Source organism: Streptopelia decaocto, assembly GCF_964273445.1.
Source record: "Streptopelia decaocto genome assembly, chromosome: 1".
NCBI classification, from domain to species: Eukaryota; Metazoa; Chordata; class Aves; order Columbiformes; family Columbidae; genus Streptopelia; species Streptopelia decaocto.
The window spans coordinates 157,498,102-157,511,555 of record NC_138663.1 but is presented as its reverse complement, the minus strand read 5'-3'; positions in this window follow the sequence as shown (position 1 = coordinate 157,511,555).

The following is a 13,454-nucleotide window of genomic DNA, read 5'->3' as shown; positions in this document are numbered from 1 at the left end:
ATAGCAACACCAAAAGGGAAAACATCTGAAGGCATATTAAATACAAGGCAGTGGAGTTTATTGCACATGGTAACCACAGTCAAGAAACTGGTAATGCTGAAACAGGTAGTGAGAACACACATATTTGGTAAAATATATAACATAGCACTTCAGAGTATAATTCAGTTAAGAAAGTTGGAGGGAGAAAATAAAAGCATGGCAACACTTAAAACACTCCAGAGTTGTCCACACCAATGTCTTCTGAAACTTTAGTAGCCACTGCTGAAAACAGGGGAAAAGGCAAAGTGCATCAAATGGTCTGCCTCGGGTGGGATGGTCCAGTGGAGTCAATCAAATGAGCATCACAGGATGATGCCAGGAATAATACCTGACCCTTTCTGGTGACCTCCTTGCCCAGTGACAGCACAGGTATGGTACAAATATGATGAACAGAACATAAAGGAGAGCCTGAGTCCTTCCAGGATCACTAAAACCTGATGGGTCTGGATCCTTTAAGGAAAAGCAACTTGTTTTCAGAGGCAGTAAGGCAGAGAGCCCTGGCTCATTCTGGAAAGGCAGTTGCTGCTTTGCTTTTAATCTTGATATTATTAATGATCTAAATACTCCGCCAGCTGGTGGGTATCTGGTGACCTGTGCATCTGAGTCAGATCTCCATACAGCACCCGCTCCAAGCTGGCTCCAGCGCCAAAGCCATCTCCTTGTTGGGGACTTCCACAGAGGACCCAGCCAGAGGACAGACTGCTAGTTCTGCTGACTAAAAGAGAAGTTTCTTGTGAGCAGATTGGTGCGGTGCTGGCTGTGTGCACCGTGCCTGCCTTCATACAGCCCTCACAGCCGGCCAGTGCCCTTGCCAATGCCCATCAGCAACAGTGGCTGAGCTGGAGGACAGAGGTTTCCTTGAGTATGGTGTGCAGTTCTGGGCACCACAGTATGAAAAGGATGGAAAGCTACTGAAGAGTATCCAGAAGAGGGTCACTACGTTGGTGAAGGGTTTGGAGGATAAGCCATATGAGGAGTAGCTAAGGTCACTTGATTTGTTCAGCCTGGAGAAGAGGAGACCAAGAGGAGACCTCCTGGCAGCTGCAGCTTCCTCACAAGAGGAGTAGATAGGGCAGGCGCTGATCTCTGCTCTCTGGTGACCAGTGACAGAACCCAAGGGAACGTCAGGAAGATGTGCCAGGGAGGTTTAGGTTGGACATTAGGAAAAGGTTCTTCCCCCAGAGAGAAAAAGAGACCCAACTCCCTCAGCCTTTCCACATCAGGGAGATGCTCCACTCCCTTCATCATCTTTGTTGCCCTGCACTGGACTCTCTCCAGCAGTTCCCTGTTCTTCTTGAACTGAGGGGCCCAGAACTGGACACAATATTTCAGATGTGGTCTCACCAGGGCAGAGTAGAGGGGAAGGAGAACCTCTCTCAACCTACTAACCACCCCCCTTCTAATACACCCCAGGATGCCATTGGCCTTCCTGGCCACAAGGGCACAGTGCTGGCTCATGGTCATCCTGCTGTCCACCAGGACCCCCAGGTCCCTTTCCCCTACACTGCTCTACAACAGGTCGTTCCCCAACTTATACTGGAACCTGGGGTTGTTCCTGCCCAGATGCAAGACTCTACACTTGCCCTTGTTATATTTCATTAAATTTCCCCCCACCCCCCAACTCTCCAGCCTGTCCAGGTCTCACTGGATGGCAGCACAGCCTTCTGGCGTGTCAGCCACTCCTCCCAGCTTGGTGTCATCAGCAAACTTGCTGATAGTACACTCTGTTCCCTCATCTTAGTCACCGACGAATATATTGAATAGCACCAGTCCCAGTACCAGCCCTTGAGGGGCTCCACTAGATACAGGCCTCCAACTAGACTCTGCCCCATTGACCACAACTCTCTGGCTTCTTTCCTTCAGCCAGTTCACAGTCTACCTCACTACCTGATCATCCAGACCACACTTCCTCAGTTTAGCTGCAAGGATACTGTGGAAGACCATGTTAAATGCTTTACTGAAATCAGGATAGAACACATCCACTGCTTTACCATCATCTATCCACCTGGTTATGTCCTCATAAAAGGCTATGAGGTTGGTTAATCATGACTTCCCCTTGGTAAAACCATGTTGACTGCCCCTGATGACCCTCTTATCCTTGATATGCCTTGATATGGCACCAAGTTGTTCCATCAGTTTCCCAGGGATGGAGTGAGGTTAACCTGTCTATAGTTACCCGGGTCCTCCTTCTTGCCCTTTTTGAAGACTGGAGTGACATTTGCTTTCCTCCAGTTCTCCAGCACCTCTTCCATTTCCCAAGACTTGGCAAAAGTGATGGACAGTGGTCCAACAACGACTTCAGCCAGCTCCCTCAGCACCCATGGTTGCATCCCATCTGGACCCATGGATTTATGGATGTCCAGATTGCCTAATTGCTCCCTAACTCAGTCCTCATCAAACGAGGCAATCTCCTCCAATGTCCTGACTTCCTCTGGAGCCTCAGTGTTACAGGACTCTTCAGGACAGCCTCCGGCAGAATCAAGAGAGACAAAGAAGGCATTCAGTAACTCGGCCTTCTCTGTATCTTCTGTCGCCAGGACACCCACCTCATTCATCAGTGGGCCTACATTGTCTCTGGTGTTAGTTTTATCTGCCTTGTATTTGAAAAAGCTCTTGCTGTTGTCCTTGACCCCTCTTACAAGGTTTAATTCTAAGGAGGCCTTAGCTTTCCTAGTTGCCTCCCTACATCCTCTGACAACAGCCTTATATTCTTCCCAAGTGGCCAGCCCCTCCTTCCATGATCTATAAACTCTCCTCTTCCACTTCAGTTTGCCCAGCAGTTCCCTGTTTAACCATGCAGGTCTCCCGGCTCCCTTCCTTGACTTCCTACGTGTCAGGATGCTCTGATCTTGAGCCTGGTAAAAGCAGTCCCTGAATGCTAACCAAATATCTTGGGTCCCTTTACCTTCAAGTACCCTTTCCCACAGGATTTTCCCTAGCAATTGCTTGAAAAGGCCGAAGTTTGCCCTACTGGGGCCTGACACAAAGGCCGTGACACTTGATGCTCTTCCATCTTGTTGCATTGTGTATAGCCCAAGATGCTGATGCCCCAGTAGCCACATCCCTGTCTGTGCATCCTGCCTGTGGTGCCTCCTTCCTGCTGCCGTGTTTCCCCAGGTGTGAATGGGATCACAAAGCACATGCCAATGCAAAGAAAGGCACAGAAAAACAATGGCAAACCATTACGTTACAGAGACGTTTGGAGTCTGTGGGTCTGGCTTGCTAAAAACAAAAGGCATATTTTTCAGTATAAGAAACCACCATGTAACATTGTCTGCATAAGGGGAAGGGAGGAGGTACGAGCTGTACAGCATCATGGAAATCGGGTAGGATTTTCTGGGATGCAAATCCCTCCTCTTATATGGTTAAAGCTGATGGGAAACTGGTGACTGTCTCCTGTGTGTAGCAACAGGTCTAAATCAAGAAAAAGTACAATAAAGTATTCTTAAAACTCATCTAAAAATATTCAAATATTTGCACACATGAGACTAGAAAGCTCACTGCCAGCCCATTCTGTAAGCTGATCTCTGACAAGAGCAGCAAAATGCATTGAAGTTTTAAACGAAGCTTCTTCGTAAAGAGGCTCTGTGCCTGGCTGGGACTTGCTCTAATGTATGCCATATGCAAAAGGCAATGCTGACCTTGCGTGCCAAAAAAAGAGGCTCATTTGAACCTTGCATTATGAGGCTGTGCTTACAGGCAAATGAAGATGATTTTTCTAGATTGTTACTATTTGCTTTACCAGCTGTTCCTCAAAGCACTGGAGCAGATAATCTGAATGGTGTGGTAGCAGTTCTGTTGCATAATCATTGCTACTCAGTTGGCTGTGATTAACAGCAAGCAAGGATCAGCCTTGCTGTGTGGAGGTGGGCTGCCCGTCATCTCAAATGTCTCCCTTTGTGGCTGTCCATGGCTGTGCAAGGGAGAAGGTCTTTATGGTGGGAGCAGGGAGTGGTGTATGTATCTCTGTGGCTTGGCCCGTTCCCAGTGGTCCTACTGGTGCCAGATGGTGGGTAAATACAGGCAGGCACAACCCTCTGTGCAGGAAAGGTGGCTTTGCAGTGAATTCCTGATATTAGTAATTTAAGTATCACCAGCCTAAGCGATGCTGCAGGAGGACACTGGGTAGGATGGCAGCCGATGCCAACCAGCTGCATAGGACAAAAATTCCCCAGGGAAGTTCTTCAGCCCAAATGGTAAATCAGAGGCTGATGCTGCCTCAGTTTTCACTACGAGGCTGTTTGAGCCCTTCAGTGTGTTTTGCTGGCAGAGGATAAGAAGGCAGTCAAGGAAGGTACCCTCATCCTGCTTCAACACATGGCCAGAATAACCCCCAAATTTATAATCTGTGAGCTGTGCATCCCCCTACAGCATGCAGATGCTGAGGTGCGGGGATGAGACTAGCGGTACCCAGCACTGTACAGCCTCACATGCGAGCCAGAATTAAGAGGAGGTGGTGTGGTGGAGCCACCATGAAGCTGCAGCTTTGCTGAATGCATTTTTTTTTTTAACTTGAGTTCCCGCCACATTCCACTTAATGCTGAACAAGAAGATGCATTCAAAATAGCACCCTGTATGGAAACAGGTGAAGTAGCAGGGTTTACTGCACGCAGTGCTTTTGCTCCCACAAGGACGAGATTGTCGTATTCACTGTGCTGGTAGAAAAGCTGGGTTTAGCACAAACAACCTGACCTCCTCCCTTTGGACCCATTCTGTCTCCTTCCATTCCCATTTCCAAAATACTTTAAAAATACACTTAAGAGGTCATTTTTCAAGAAGAGGAAATTAATTCTGAATGAAAAAAGCACACCATCGCTTCTGCTATTCAAGCACAACAGGGTAACTCAACTACTGTTCCAGCAACTTGTGTAGTTAAAGCAAATCCTAATTATTTCCTTGTAACTCTAGCTTTATGTCTTAGAGTTAAAATAGACAAAATGAGGTGCTTTTCAAGAGAGGACTTTGTACCGCTGGAAAAATGTGCCTGGCAGTCTCCTCAAAATCCTCATCATTTTTATTACAACGTTCATGTTTGTTTTCACTTTCTCCTTTGTTAAACGTTTTAGGCAGCTCAAATGAAGCCCTCACCACCAAACCAGCCTTGTAGCAGTAATGACATAAATTACATCGTTCTCTTGGGCTCGCAGCACCCAGTTATTAAATCTAACCAAGGGAGCTTGGCAAATCTTTTCATACATGAGGCAGCTGTTTCCTTTCTCCCCTGTCTCTGCCCCCCACCTCCTTTTTTTGGCTTGCATGAGTGTGATGTGAAGCACCCAAATCCCTTTGTCCAAGGTGCTCTGCACAAAGCCACAGATCTTCCCAAAATACTTGGTGCCTATGTTGAGCATGGACTGGCTCTTGGTCCCAACTCATCACAGCCCTTCAGGAGCACAAGCTCAGGCAACCAAACTGGTTTCACAGCACTACAACTACCTGAAAGGAGGTTGTAGTATGGAGGGTGTTGGGCTCTTCTCCCAGGTAACAAGGGATGGGATGAGAGGAAATGGCCTCAGGTTGCACCAGGGGAGGTTTAGATTGGATATTTGGAAAAACTTCTTCACGGAAATGGTTGTCAGGCATTGAAACAGTCTGCCTAGGGAAGTGGTGGAGTCACCATCCATGGAGGTGTTTAAAAGACACATAGATGAGGTTCTTAGGGACATGGCTTAGTGCCAGCGTTGGGTTAGCGGTTGGATTCGATGATCTTGAGGGTCTCTTCCAACCAAAATGATTCTATGATTCTACGATTCTTTGACTTTTGCAGATGCCTCCATCACCCAAGGGCAAATCATGGCTCCTGACATTGGGGCACCTCATCTCAGTGCAGCACAGCTCTGGGACTGGCTGTACTGGTGCTTGGACCACACTGCCAAGTGTCTGTGTTCACTTAAACAATCCTGTGCATTTCTTCGTTCTCCACAGCATTTGCTGACAACATTTGGACTCATGTTTGCTCAGCATGGTTATCTGCCCAGGTCAGGCTACCCTGGCAAAGCCATCAGCTTGCAGGAGATGTAGCTGTGCGTGTCAAAGGGTGCCTATTTTCATCCTTAAATTGCCCTGCCATCAACGGCAATTTTCACGCTGTGTGCAGTTATTTAATGACAATATTGCAGGCTAAAAGATCGTTAATTTGCAATCAGTGCTGTTCAACATACACATGAAAACGGTATCATGCCAGCTACATACTTCCCCTCAGGATGGATGTCTCCCATGAGGACACATGGCAAGTGGCTCTGGTTGGCACCCAGGGCAACAGCATGAGCTGGCCAGCGCACAGGCCACTCCTGGCCATCCTTGTCCCCCTGTGGCCTCAGGACAACCTTCCTGATGGATGAACATGGCTGGGGACACCAACCTGCTCCCTGCTGACAACTTTCCCTGGTGCTGCCACTGCATTGCTGCCAGGTGGCTGGGAAATAGATGGTTTACACCCGTCAGAGGAAGCCCCATGCTCCCAGCCAGCACCACCTGGAGAGCAACATCTCCAGGCTCAGCAATGGAAATTAGGAACTGTGTGAGTGGTTTGGGCCTATTTGCAATAAAAAAAAAGTTAAATCCAAACGCCCAGCATATTTTTCTTCAGTAAGCTCTGACAAAAGCAGAGTGTCTTTTCTCTTGACAAACTTTTTTCTATGCAACAGCAACCCAAATTAAAAGAACAGCACTTAAATGGGATTTGTTACTAGGCAAATAAGGTTAAACAGGTTAAGTTGTGGAAATAAAAGTCTCTGTGTTCATTCTTGGAGCAAATAGATGTCTGAATGTCTGCATCAGGCATAAATGTTCCTGTGAGACATATTTGCTGGTACTGCAGTGCAGAGAGATACACACTGCAACCCTTTGCCTCTGCAAGCAGAAACTCCTGTGCCCAGAAGGGAGGGAAATGTTCTTCCTCACAAGTTTGAGAAAGATGGTTTTGAAACAGAGATCAGAGGTGGTGGCAATACCAAGGGAAATGCACATCCCTTGTGGCTTAGCTGGACAAAAGGAGATGCAGCACTAAACCATTCTGCCCTGGCTAACGGAGAGACAGAGAGGACCACACGTTTATACAGATGCCATCTCCACCCCAACACAATCTCTCTCCCCAACTACTGAACAGCACAAGTAATAAAAAGGAAATAGTGAATATTTTCTGGCCACTGTCTTTACCACCCAACCATCATGCTGACCTGCCCCAACTGTGGCACGACATACAGGGCACAAGAGGAGCTGTTGCTGGTCTCCCTCCTGCTCTAGCACAAGAGCCATGGGGAGTGGGGCCAGGCAGTGGTAGCTGCTCCAGCCCGAGGAATGATGAGGAAGGTGTGTATGTGAGGGTAACCATTAGCTTTGGCTGGGTCTGTGATTGACCTTGCAGAAAAGCCTCCGCCTGTTTACAGAGTGCCTGGGTTTACAGGAACAGTCATTTGGAAAACCCTTGGAGATGATGAAGGTTTTATCAGTCATCAAAGGCAGGATTCAGCTCCAGATGGTGCACTCCTAAATTTATTTTTCTCACCTTCCAGTGGACACTTAAATCTGGTCATTTAAATAATTCTCCAGGCTCCATTAACCACAGCAGGGGTATAGTCACCTACATTTAGATGTGCATATTTAGGTGACCAGCTGTTGAGGGGGAATCCCAGTCCAGAATGTTCATTATTGCTCCTTGATGGGCAGCCATACAGGCAGCCTTGTAAAGGATTGTGTGAGCACACCCTCTCCCCAGGGATTTTAGCATAATGAAGGGATGCCACAGTGACGTGATGAGTGTTCACAAGCCTCGTGGGGGGGTCCCACTGTCATGGTGACAACCCCAGCAAGTGGGAAGAACAGTCAGCTACCAGGGGCTGTGACCACTCAAACAGCTCAATCTATGTCTGCAAAACGCTTCTGGCCTGAAGGCTTCTTTTCACATCATCACACCAATTTGGTTTGCTCCTGCTCTCCTTGGGGCACTTCTTTCCTGCCAGAATTATTTCTGGCCAGCACAAAAGGTGCAACTGTCTCTGAAATCCCAACAGGAGTCAGTGACACCGCTATCTCAACCCTTCCAGGCACAGCCAGGGGCCAGGGCAGCTGCATTAAGATGCTGTGTCCTGTACATCTACAACTGCCTTTAGAGCGGTAAACTAGAGAAACTACAGGCACCTACAGTGGTGGTAATACACAGTGGTTTGCTCACAGGATGAAGTAAGAAATCTTCAAGTTCAGCAACTAACTGTTGAAGAAGCTAACTCAAGTAAAAGCTAAATGAAAGTTAATTAATGCAGTTAATCTGCTTTCCCACTTGATTAACTCACACCAAATAATCAGCAAAGTCTTTTAAGTTATTGATAACAACATTAAAATGGAATAGTTACACTTATCAGGGATCTAGGATAAAGAAAACTCACGTGTCATCCCTCATGGCAGCAGGGCATGAACCTAACATTGCCACGTTCTTGCTGTAGACATATCCAGGAACAGGACTCCTCTTGGAAAAGGCGCTTCACCTGCATGCCTAAGCTAACAGTCTGGTGGACTAAATGCTGACAAGCCTAGAAACAGAAGAGTTTTCAAAAAATATCAGAGGAGGGGGTTACTTGACACAGGGAAGCCATGTGCTTGCTTTTACTATGGAGATAGAAAAAGTAATTTAAAAGCAGAGATATCAATGGGCAAAGGAATGAGAAAAGGAAGGACAAAGGGAAAGCCCTACTGCTGAAAAAAAGCTTTAGCATAGCCAGAAATGCAGAGGGTGAAGGACTGGGCCTACAGGTAGGAATGTGGACAAGACCAGGTAGACACAACCACAGTGTTAGGACACTCGTTAAGGAGCTGGTTGGCAAGCGAATGGAGGGAAGAGCATGTGGACATTGTACAGACAATGGTGGTCTGCTCTTGCAGTGAGGGAGGCATCAGGCAAAACTAAGGTAATCATATTGCTTAACCCATGTTGAAACCAGAAGCTTAACCTTTCAATTAAGGGGCTTGAAAGAAGATGCTAATTAGCAAGTTTTCTCACGGATGGGCAAAATATTGTGTGGGAGCTTGAGTGTTTGGGACCAGAGGCTGCTGGTGGGGTGGGGTGGCCACAGTGACAGTGGGGCCCCACTATGTGGGAAGCCCTGCCTGGGCATGGCAGCCCAGACAGCTGGGCCTGGGCCAAGGAGCTGGGAACCCATCAGAGCCTTTCATTCTGGCCTTCACACATCCCTGCAAGCAAGCAAGCAAAACTGCATCAGAGCCACTCAGTTCCTCCTGTTGATTTACCCTCCCAAACAAAATTATCTGTGAGATCCTGACATTCAGCTTCCTGCTCAGGTTAAAAGGAGTAACAATTTATTTAGCTCTCAAAAAATAACAGACTAGCTCGCCTCTGCAATTCAATAAGAATAATTATCTAGACTGTAGGGTCAGAGCCAGGATGACTAATGGAAATGTTCAGAGAAATGGAAATTACTCCGCTACAGACTGCAGCTAAACTCAGAGTTTAATATATTCAAGCTAGAAAGACCAGATAATCTCCATCCCCAATGCTGAGGGAACTGGCCCATGAAATTGCCAGTCTGATAGTAAGGATTTCTGATCTATCAAATCAGAGATGGATATCATAACATGGGAATCCAGCTAGTGTGAAAATGGGAGGGAGTGATCTAAGCTGTTTACACACTTATCAATCCAATCTCATCAGTTTACAACCCTATAGAACAAATTTTGAGTGAAAGAATCACAGGATCACAGAATGTTAGGGATTGGAAGGGACCTCAAAAGATCATCTAGTCCAATCCCCCTGCCAGAGCAGGAACAATAATGAATAATTGAAAACATGGCAGAAGTGAGGCTAAAATGTAGCATAGGCCAACTGAAGGTCAACCAGATCGCAGTCTCAGCATCTGTAGACATGCGGGATAACCACAGGTTACTTATTGTAAATGTGGGAGCAATCTCGTTGCCTGTTCCTGAACTCCTAAGCCTCAGTGGCAAGGCAGGAGGGAGGTGGTGGCACATACCTTGCTCCAGGGAGTCAGCCTGGCTTTGCTGGAGACTAGTAACTGAGGGGCATGAGAGAGGCCACTTTGACCACCTTTACTTTGGTTCAAGTATGTCACCTCATGCAAAAGAACAGTGCTCTTACTCAGGTAAATCTGGGCTTTGAGGAAAAAGCATCCAAAACAATGAAGCAATTGGGTTAGAAAGTCCGTAAGGTATTTTGAGCTAGTGGGTGAGTGCAAAGGCACTACTTCAAACTTTGTAAAAACACTCATCTCAAAGGTTGTTGGTTTGGTTTTTTGTTTGTTTGTTTGTTTTTTAAGAGAAAAGGGTACTTGAAACTTGGACCCGCGTTTGTAGCAAACAGACAACTGTACAGTCTCAAGCTTACAGAGAAATGGTGGAGCCCTGCTCTGTGGTCAGGAACCTTCCTTTATTTTTGGTGCTCCGTAACTTCAACTTTGAACAGCTTCATTGATATAATCAGTCTTAGTGTTTGCCAGCATAAAACACCTATAGATTTTATATGCAAGCCTAGCATATATTTTATTTTTTTCTTTTTTAGAGGCCACTGGCAGACAACATTTAAGGAGACTTATTGTTTTAACATGGAAATTTTGCTTAGCTTGGTACTTTTGTAGCTTTATAAATGCATCCCCTGGTTGGTCTCCTGTGAGACCAAGGACTGTGCAAGGCCACATGAACATCGGTGCTGAGATGTGACAGGGAGGAGTGACAGGAGTAGGGAAGGAGGTGAAATACTGTCAACCTGCATGGTCCCTGTGAGGTGCCTGCCACCTGGACCCCCCAACTAGCACATGCCACCAGTGCTGCGCAGAGCACCAGGAGCCATTTTCAGAGGGTTTTTTTCATTACCCAAGAAAGTCACAGTCTGAACATAAGTTTTTCCAAGACTTATAACTCTTCACAAGAAAGCCTTGGCTGAAAATGGTATTTACAGCCCAGCATAGATGTATGGAGACTACTGATATGTCACAGTGTTTCCATGGGACTGATCCTCCCGGCTATCCCACATCTCGTTGCATATTACTGCCAAAATATTTTGGCCCTTGTTTAACGAAGTTGAATCGTGTGATTTTCTGCTGCTATGTTAGTCGGTTATTTCGGAGCTCCGTGTCTCCTTCCTAGCTCTGCCATAATTTCCCCATGGACAACAGTACTTCAGCCAATAGGTATGTAGAGAATTAAGGGCTTAGTCCTGCATTAATTCTACTAATAAATACAAATTAGAGTAAGATCAACAGAAAAGAAGTAGAAAAAAACAGGAAAGTATTGCTGAGACTTATACCACAAACCCCTTTTTTTTCTGGACTGACCCGTGATATCAGAACAAACAATAAAAACCCCAACCTTGTGCGGACATTTCCACATAATGGTGCTTCATGCAGATCTGGACAGCTGGAAGTAGCCTCTCGGGTGGGACTGCTTTCCTGTATCCCCTCACTTCCTTTTCTTATTCCAGATGCAGCATTTCTCAGATTTGTTGCCCTCCTTCCTCAAAGATTTTTGCACTTTCACTATTTCAATTTAACAGCAGAGCCCCTGTAATACCGAAGCTCAAGGAGCTTGGAGGAGTACACATGCGCTTGCCAGAATCGATTGCCAAAGCCAGGGTGCTGCTTGTCAAGGCGTCTGTGTTATAAGGACATTCTTCTGACCTGTAGAAACTGTCTCCCAGCTTCATGCCTGGCCACTCCCAGCATCCCAGAGAGCAGCAAGGCCAGCGTTTACTTCCCTTGCAGCTGCAAGAGCAGCTGTGCCTTGAGGAGGGACTTGGATGAGAGGCTGCAGGCACTTCTTCCAGGGGGTCCCATGGGAGCAAGCCCCAAGGATGGCCTCTAGAAACCAAGTAAGGGTCACTGTGATTGAGTATTTTCTTCCTGCAAGCATGTTGATAAATCCAGAATATCCTCCTAGAACACACTTTTTCTTTTCTCTTTTTTTTTTTTTTGTAGTGGAGGAAGACAACAAAAACCCTCTGAACACTTCATGCAGCTTGAGATGTTACTGTCTAACATATTTTCTTTTAGTGTGGGGATGTGTAGAGAAATAGACATTTTCTGGTATTCAGTTTCTAAATCATAGAATAGTTTGGGTTGGAAGGGACCTTCAAAGGTCACCTAGTCCAACCCTGCTGCAATGAGCAGGGACATCTTCAACTAGATCAGGTTGCTCAGAGCCCCGTCCAGCCTGGCCTGGAATAATCATCTCCAGGGATGAGGCATCTACCACTCTGGGAAACCTGTGCCAGTGTTTCCTCTGTAAAAGATGTTCCAAATCTTTTAAATAAATATCTAAAAACAAATGTTCCAAAATCTTATTCTGATGAAAAATATCTCAGCTGTACATTAAAATCAATTTTTTATTACCCCAAAGAGGTTCTTTTTCCACCAGGATTGTGGTCTATGTGGAAACTTCAAGCTTGCTTGAATCTGGAATTAAAACAATGTAAAAAATCCTAGAATTTGTCACAATCTGGAAATTTGGACTCCCTGCAAAGGAGTCTGTAGACTTCTGGATAAAGGAAGGCCAGTCTGCCGTACAGCAGATTCCTGCACTATACAAGGTAGAAAAAGCTGAAAACCAGCCCCCAGCTCTTGTTCTTGGAGGAGATATACAGGCCCACTATCACCTCCTGGTGACAGGACCCAGGGGCATCATATTTTCTGGGGACAGGTAAGCCCCAGCAAGTCACAGCCAAGAGCCCTCCCTAAGCTGCTGGATGCTCTCTCTGAGATTTCTGAATTGGTTGAGGTCTCCTGTGTTGCCTTCCCACTACACCAATGGCAACCACAACCCTGGTGTTTGCTGGAGAGGGCTGTTTCTTTCCCTTCTCCCACCTCTGTGGCACCAAGGGAGATGAGTGGGCATAGCTGTGGTCTCCCAGGATCTTTTCAGTCCTTCAGAAAGAACATTTTCTAGTGGAGAAGAGTGAGTGTGGCTGAGGCAGGTGCCCTGCGTACCAGCTCTCCTGTGCAAGGTCATTAGAGCATCCACCATTTTGTATTTTTTACTTACACTTATGCAGGGAAAGTAGCAATTTCCTTAATTAGGCAGCTGTGTGCACGCACAAAAACATCTAACTGAAAGTCAAACTAGCAGCAGACAGCAACATGTACTCTTGCAGATGAGTTATAATCCGTTTGACTGTGGTGCTATCAGACTCTAACTTCATATATATTTGATTTAGTTTCATATGTGTCTGTTTTATGTAAATACAGATTTACGCACTTTTTGTACGTGTATTTATATAAATACAAACATAAGTAAACACGTTTGAATATGCTTACTTATATTTACCTATAGACAGGTACAATGTATGGTAAGTGTAGTTTTGAGAACGGTCATGCCCTTAGCAAGAGCTGTATCACAAATGATCAGGGTGAGTCACAGACGACTAAGCACATGAGCACACTGGCATTTTGCCTGAC